Here is an 8011-nt window from a genome sequence, read left to right on the forward strand (position 1 = left end):
TGTACAAATTGTCCTTTTATTTGTAATTCACCTCTTTCTTAACAGTGTGTGTTTTAGTCTTGAATATTTGGGTTGTATTACACAAGGTAGAACCCAGAAGTCAGAAAGCTAACTTGATTAACAAAGGAATAACTATTTTCTGGTTAAGGTAAATTTCACTATGGGTTCTTGAGAATCATTACAGTTATAACATAACTATTGAAAAAATTGTTGTTTGTGCACCTAGAGACGATATTAAGCCTACTCCTAGACTAAGTACTTTCAATGGAGAAACATTACTTTTAATTCTAAGACTATGCTTAATCTGTTTCTGGGAAACCGACCCATTGAGTATTTCCAGGTGCATGGAATAAACTGTTTACAGTATAAAATGGAAGAAACTCCAGTACCTAATTTTGAATACTCAACAAACAAGATATACCTTAAACAAAGTTTAGTTGACTAACATTGATCCTGCTTTGTGAAATAGATGTAATCTGTCCTGTGTTTTACCTTCTTGTGTTTGCTTATATATATACACAGTATAGGGCAACAAGTTTTTCCCGTGTAATAAGACCAGGAAATTCAGGGCCCTACATTGAAGTTGGGGAGGGGGGGAAAGGAGCCGGAAATAAAAGTTTTATAAATAATTTTAAAAAATCAAGTTTGAGTGACAATTTGTGTGTGTGTGAATATAACATCAACAAAAAAGTTACTAAACTCAACGATGGAGTTGAGCGGCGACTAGTGTGGGCGGACTGGATCTCCGTCACATGAAATAAAGTTATCAAAAACTACTAATTTCAACACCCAAAGAATAGCCCTTAATTACACAGAACAATGTTGTGTGTAATTGCGGGCTATTCTTTGGGTGCTGATAAATGTCGTTTTTTATAAAAACGTCGGAGCTCTAGTCCACCTACACTAGTCGCCATTCAACCTCATCGTAAATCGGCAATAAGGCATCAGAACCCGCTGATTATCGTAAATAACACTGCTTAGTCACGATGTGAAGCGACCAGATAAACTCGCACAACCCTTTTCATAAGTGCAAGTGAAACTATGATTCTGAACTGAGCAGGCCTGCGGTGCAGTGTTCTGTAAACAACATTGTGTATGTATTTATGTCGAATGTATTTGTGTACTGGTTTTCATGGATAGTGGGCCTTTAGTATAGACTTTTGGTAGTCTAATGCAGGGAACATGGCACAGTCCAGAGGTTGTAGTGTGTCACTGTGCTATAATTCATTGTTTTCTTGTATCTGAAACAACAGTACTAAGATATTCTGAAACACTTTATACCTATATAAACACATAGCCCTTATGTCTATGTAACTACAGTAACACCTTTGTTTCATGAGTTTGTGTCTGTGAGGAAATCTTTGGCGATGCAGGTTGTCTGCTCCACTTTTTTTGCAGTTTACTTTCACACAGATGGTAGGTAGCATTCCATTTCTGCTTTCCTACTATAATTTCCTCTCAATGTTTTATTTATTTATTTTGTGTGTGTTACTCTTCTTATTTGAAAATTGACAATGACATTGTCAGGACACCAATGTCAATAAACCATAAATGTGATCTTTCTGAACAGATGAGTTTGAACTCACCACGAAGACTGAGGAGATTATCATGGCTAGTATATCATCCTCCCCTGGCGCCTCTCCCCTAAATCCAGTGCTGTAGCCATGACAATTATGTACAGTGGCTTGCGAAAGTATTCACCACCCTTGGCATTTTTCCTATTTTGTTGCCTTACAACCTGGAATTAAAATGGATTTTTTGGGGGTTTCTATCATTTGATTTACACAACATGCCTACCACTTTGAAGATGCAAAATAAAAAAAATTGTGAAGCAAACAAGAAATAAGACAAAAAAACAGAACTTGAGCGTGCATAACTATTCACCCCCCTAAAGTCAATACTTTGTAGAGCCACCTTTTGCAGCAATTACAGCTGCACGTCTCTTGGGGTTTGTCTCTATAAGCTTGACACATCTAGCCACTGGGATTTTTGCCCATTCTTCAAGGCAAAACTGCTCCAGCTCCTTCAAGTTGGATGGGTTCCGCTGGTGTACAGCAATCTTTAAGTCATACCACAGATTCTCAATTGGATTGAGGTCTGGGCTTTGACTAGGCCATTCCAAGACATTTAAATGTTTCCCCTTAAACCACTCGAGTGTTGCTTTAGCAGTATGCTTAGGGTCATTGTCCTGCTGGAAGGTGAACCTCCGTCCCAGTCTCAAATCTCTGGAAGACTGAAACAGCTTTCCCTCAAGAATTTCGCTGTATTTAACGCCATACATCATTCCTTCAATTCTGACCAGTTTCCCAGTCCCTGCCGATGAAAAACATCCCCACAGCATGATGCTGCCACCACCATGCTTCATGGTGTTCTCGGGGTGATGAGAGGTGTTGGGTTTGCGCCAGACATAGTGTTTTCCTTGATGGCCAAAAAGCTCAATTTTAGTCTAATCTGACCAGAGTACCTTCTTCCATATGTTTGGAGAGTATCCCACATGGCTTTTGGTGAACACCAAACGTGTTTGCTTATTTTTTTCTTTAAGCAATGGCTTTTTTCTGGCCACTCTTCCGTAAAGGCCAGCTCTGTGGAGTGTATGGCTTAAAGTAGTCCTATGGACAGATACTCCAATCTCCGCTGTGGAGCTTTGCATCTCCTTCAGGGTTATCTTTGGTCTCTTTGTTGCCTCTGATTAATGCCCTCCTTGCCTGGTCTGTGAGTTTTGGTGGGTGGTTTGTTTGGTGGGTGGTTTGTTGTGGTGCCATATTCTTTCCATTTTTTAATAATGGATTTAATGGTGCTCCGTGGGATGTTTTAAAGTTTTGGATAAAAAATGTTTAACCCAACCCTGATCTGTATTTTTTCTCTCTCCACAACTTTGTCCCTGACCTGTTTGGAGAGCTCCTTGGTCTTCATGGTGCCGCTTAGTGGTGTTTCAGGCTCTGGGGCCTTTCAGAACAGGTGTATGTATATATACTGAGATCATGTGACACACAGTTTGCACACAGGTGGTCTTTATTTAACTAATTATGTGACTTCTGAAGGTAATTGGTTGCACCAGATCTTATTTAGGGGCTTCATAGCAAAGGGGGTGAATACATATGCACACACCACTTTTCAGTTATACATTTTTTTTTTTTTTTTTGAAACAAGTTATATTTTTCATTTCACTTCACCAATCTGGACTATTTTGTGTATGTCTATTACATGAAATCCAAATAAAAATCAATTTAAATTACAGGTTGTAATGCCAGGGGCGGTGTGTTCAATAGGGCGATATGGGCGACGCACTGCCAAACGGGAAAAGGAAGGGATTTTTTTTCTAATCAATTATATCACGGCAACAGTAGTTATCAGTGTTGTAATCTAGACGTCTGATCTGCCACAGTGCCACTAAATGTCCAATCAGGCTAAAGTCGTGCTTCAAATGGCCCCCCCCCCCCTCCCTTTTGGGGCGATTTCAGTCAGGTTGAAAATCGCCCAGAAGTCTGTCATAGACTCCCATGTAAAATCTATTTTTTTCAAATATCAGAGCTTTCAATACAATCTCTATGGGTTTCTGAGGGCTTGCACTTACGCGCTTTCGTCATACGTAACATAACCATGAACGTAACTAAGAAAAGAGCGGGTAGCCTCGTCAATCAATTCACTACTACTATCAAAATGGCTAGGCTTCAGTGCAACTCGATTGTGTCTTTGAAAGAAGTTCCTTTTTGTCGGCGAACAAATGAAGATAAATTGGCAACGAAACAATTAGGACCTCCCAGACCAAATTTAATAATTCAACAGGTTTCTACTAAAGGGGGGAAGTCCTACACCCGAGGATTTTCCAAAAATTGGTACGAACGAAAAACCTGGCTAGCAGGCTGCGATGTAGCTAATGCAGTCTTCTGCTACCCCCCTGCTTACTCTTTCACCCTGAAGGCGGCACGGCAGACAGCACCGCTTGGACAGCGACTGGTGTGTAACGGACATGCACCATCTTTCAGGAAAGATTAAGAAACATGAGCTGTCAAAGACCCACATGGATAGCTGTTTGAGATTGTCTGCTTTGGGGAGAGTGAACATTCCCACTCAACTGGATGAGGGATACAGGCTAGCTGTCCGCCGCCACAACGATGAGGTTAGTGTTGATAATCACAAGTTTACTGGAGAACTGAAACTGACAAGGCTGACAAGATAGGACCCTTTTGTCCATTGTTATTGGATAGGAACAGAACTTATAACCAGCTCCTGACCTAAATAGATCTTAGCACAACATTTTACTCAACATATCATATTCCATATTCACTATAACAAATATATTTACTACGACATTAGCAAGAACCGCCACATCCTCAGCCGGCTAATCCAGTGTGTGAAGTTTTGCGGAGTGTTTGAGTTAGCTTTGCGAGGCAAAGATGAAACTGAGGGCTCCACCAACCCTGGTAAGCCAACACTTTTGAGATCAGTCAATAAATGCTTCTGGTATTGACTTATATGCTGCCCCTGTCTTCATGTTGTTGCTGGACATATCTTTTTTAAAATGTGTGTAGGTCACCTAAATCATCAGAAAAATTGCCCCCCCTGAGAATTTTTTCAGGAGCCGCCACTGTGTAATGCAACAAAATAGGAAAAACGCCAAGGGGGATGAATACTTTTGCAAGGCAATGTATTTAATGTTGTTGGATCTGTAACCATGTTTGCCAGTGACAGTCTCTTCCCATTCAAATATTAGTTTTCAACAAAAAGTACAGTAATAGACCCATATAATTCCAGTTATTGCGAGGTTTGTTTTGTTTGCGCAATGCGCTGTGTGCGTCGGTATATTGTATATAAAAGTGGATCCTCATGTATTTTCCTTCCTTTTTAGACCACATAAGTCTAATAAAATACTTCAAATGGTAGGCTAACCTAGACTCTCTCGATTTAAAGAAGAGTAGTTAAGGCCTCAACATCTTCAATTTATCTGAACTAACATCTATCTGAATTTCTGTTGGTGTCCATTTTGAAAGTGCTGAACGAATAGGCCTACCTCGTCGCAGCTCGTTTGCTTGCACTTGCTTATACTTAGGGCTAAGTGTTAATGATATAAGAATAAACATGAATTTACTGAACATAAATGTAATCATGTTTGTGTATGGTTCAAAAGTCAAAACTCATTTCGGCGTTCGTTATTATTTAAGGAGAATGCGGTTCTTATCGACTTACACAAATCCACATGGAGTCAGTAGTAATCACATTTGTTTAAGCAAGTCAGCCATTTTAGCTATGATTTTTAAAAAGGCAGTGAATGAGGCTGAATGAACTGTTTCACTGCCAGACAAGTCTCCGCTGATAGCCAGGTGTAGCGGTGGTAACGATTCACTCCATGGTGCTGAAAAGAAAGCTCTGCTGTTGGGACAACTTTATGTAGGCCCTAACAGTTTGTGGCCTCGTTTGTCACTGTTATAGTGCAATTAATGTACTGTTTAGTGTTGTGTTGTGGCTTTGCTGGCATGCATCAACAACAACAAAATGTTTTTGCCCCACCAAGATTTACATTCTAAAATCGCCACCGGGATCTAGTATACCTCAGAACTAAATCGGATCGATACTGATTTTGGGGGAAAAATGACTGGGTCCTGTCGGTCTCTAATGGGAATTTCACAGATCCAATTCGGTTTGGATCTCAAATATGAGATCCGAAAAGACCTCTACCTCCAATTCGTATGATATTGTACGACCACTATTCCATTTGTAATGTAATGTAATGTAACATAACGTAATACAGTGGGGGAAAAAAGTATTTAGTCAGCCACCAATTGTGCAAGTTCTCCCACTTAAAAAGATGAGAGAGGCCTGTAATTTTCATCATAGGTACACGTCAACTATGACAGACAAATTGAGGGAAAAAAATCCTGAAAATCACATTGTAGGATTTTTAATGAATTATTTGCAAATTATGGTGGAAAATAAGTATTTGGTCACCTACAAACAAGCAAGATTTCTAGTTCTCACAGACCTGTAACTTCTTCTTTAAGAGGCTCCTCTGTCCTCCACTCGTTACCTGTATTAATGGCACCTGTTTGAACTTGTTATCAGTATAAAAGACACCTGTCCACAACCTCAAACAGTCACACTCCAAACTCCACTATGGCCAAGACCAAAGAGCTGTCAAAGGACACCAGAAACAAAATTGTAGACCTGCACCAGGCTGGGAAGACTGAATCTGCAATAGGTAAGCAGCTTGGTTTGAAGAAATCAACTGTGGGAGCAATTATTAGGAAATGGAAGACATACAAGACCACTGATAATCTCCCTCGATCTGGGGCTCCACGCAAGATCTCACCCCGTGGGGTCAAAATGATCACAAGAACGGTGAGCAAAAATCCCAGAACCACACGGGGGGACCTAGTGAATGACCTGCAGAGAGCTGGGACCAAAGTAACAAAGCCTACCATCAGTAACACACTACGCCGCCAGGGACTCAAATCCTGCAGTGCCAGACGTGTCCCCCTGCTTAAGCCAGTACATGTCCAGGCCCGTCTGAAGTTTGCTAGAGTGCATTTGGATGATCCAGAAGAGGATTGGGAGAATGTCATATGGTCAGATGAAACCAAAATAGAACTTTTTGGTAAAAACTCAACTCGTCGTGTTTGGAGGACAAAGAATGCTGAGTTGCATCCAAAGAACACCATACCTACTGTGAAGCATGGGGGTGGAAACATCATGCTTTGGGGCTGTTTTTCTGCAAAGGGACCAGGACGACTGATCCGTGTAAAGGAAAGAATGAATGGGGCCATGTATCGTGAGATTTTGAGTGAAAACCTCCTTCCATCAGCAAGGGCATTGAAGATGAAACGTGGCTGGGTCTTTCAGCATGACAATGATCCCAAACACACCGCCCGGGCAAGTGTGGCTTCGTAAGAAGCATTTCAAGGTCCTGGAGTGGCCTAGCCAGTCTCCAGATCTCAACCCCATAGAAAATCTTTGGAGGGAGTTGAAAGTCCGCGTTGCCCAGCGACAGCCCCAAAACATCACTGCTCTAGAGGAGATCTGCATGGAGGAATGGGCCAAAATACCAGCAACAGTGTGTGAAAACCTTGTGAAGACTTACAGAAAACGTTTGACCTGTGTCATTGCCAACAAAGGGTATATAACAAAGTATTGAGAAACTTTTGTTATTGACCAAATACTTATTTTCCACCATAATTTGCAAATAAATTCATTAAAAATCCTACAATGTGATTTTCTGGATTTTTTCTCTCTCATTTTGTCTGTCATAGTTGACGTGTACATATGATGAAAATTACAGGCCTCTCTCATCTTTTTAAGTGGGAGAACTTGCACAATTGGTGGCTGACTAAATACTTATTTTCCCCACTGTATATCATACTAAATGGGGGGGATCAAATTTACATCCCAAATGCTACACATTGCCCTGAGGCCAGATTTCCTGCTGACACCATGGAGGAGGAGAATGTCAGGGCCCAGAAGATTCTGCTGTGACTGCTGGGCTGGGGTCTGATGTCTCTCCAGGGTGGGAGCCATCTTCTTGACACCTAGAATCCAACCAACACTAATACTGTCTGCAAGCACTGGTTGAAGAGCAGCCATAAGTAGTAAGACAGAGTAAGTGGAGAGACATTTTGATGCTGTTCAAATGTGAATTGGATTGGACTGTGACAGAAGGAGTGGGATGTGTCTATTTTTGTATTTGTATGATGTCGTTTTCCCGCAATGTATTTTTTCTTCTTCACTACCCAGTACATTAGGTGGCGGCAATATAGTGTATAGGTTGTAGTCTGCCAATAAACCTCAAAGAAGAAGAATAATCAGCAGAGGAAGAGGCGAAGCGACAGGGGTGTATACGCCCAAAATCTGTTTACGAAAATAAGACCATGGCATGAAGTGAGGAATTTTTGTACGGAGGTCAACGCGAGTGTAGAATTTGGTCAACAAAAAATCGAATTGATAATTTGCTAAGTGAGCCTTATTTGATCGAATATAAGTTACGTAATGGTTAGGTTGTAACGAATGCAGTGATATACGT

Source organism: Coregonus clupeaformis, chromosome 1 (assembly GCF_020615455.1).
Source record: "Coregonus clupeaformis isolate EN_2021a chromosome 1, ASM2061545v1, whole genome shotgun sequence".
In the NCBI taxonomy this organism is placed as follows: domain Eukaryota; kingdom Metazoa; phylum Chordata; class Actinopteri; order Salmoniformes; family Salmonidae; genus Coregonus; species Coregonus clupeaformis.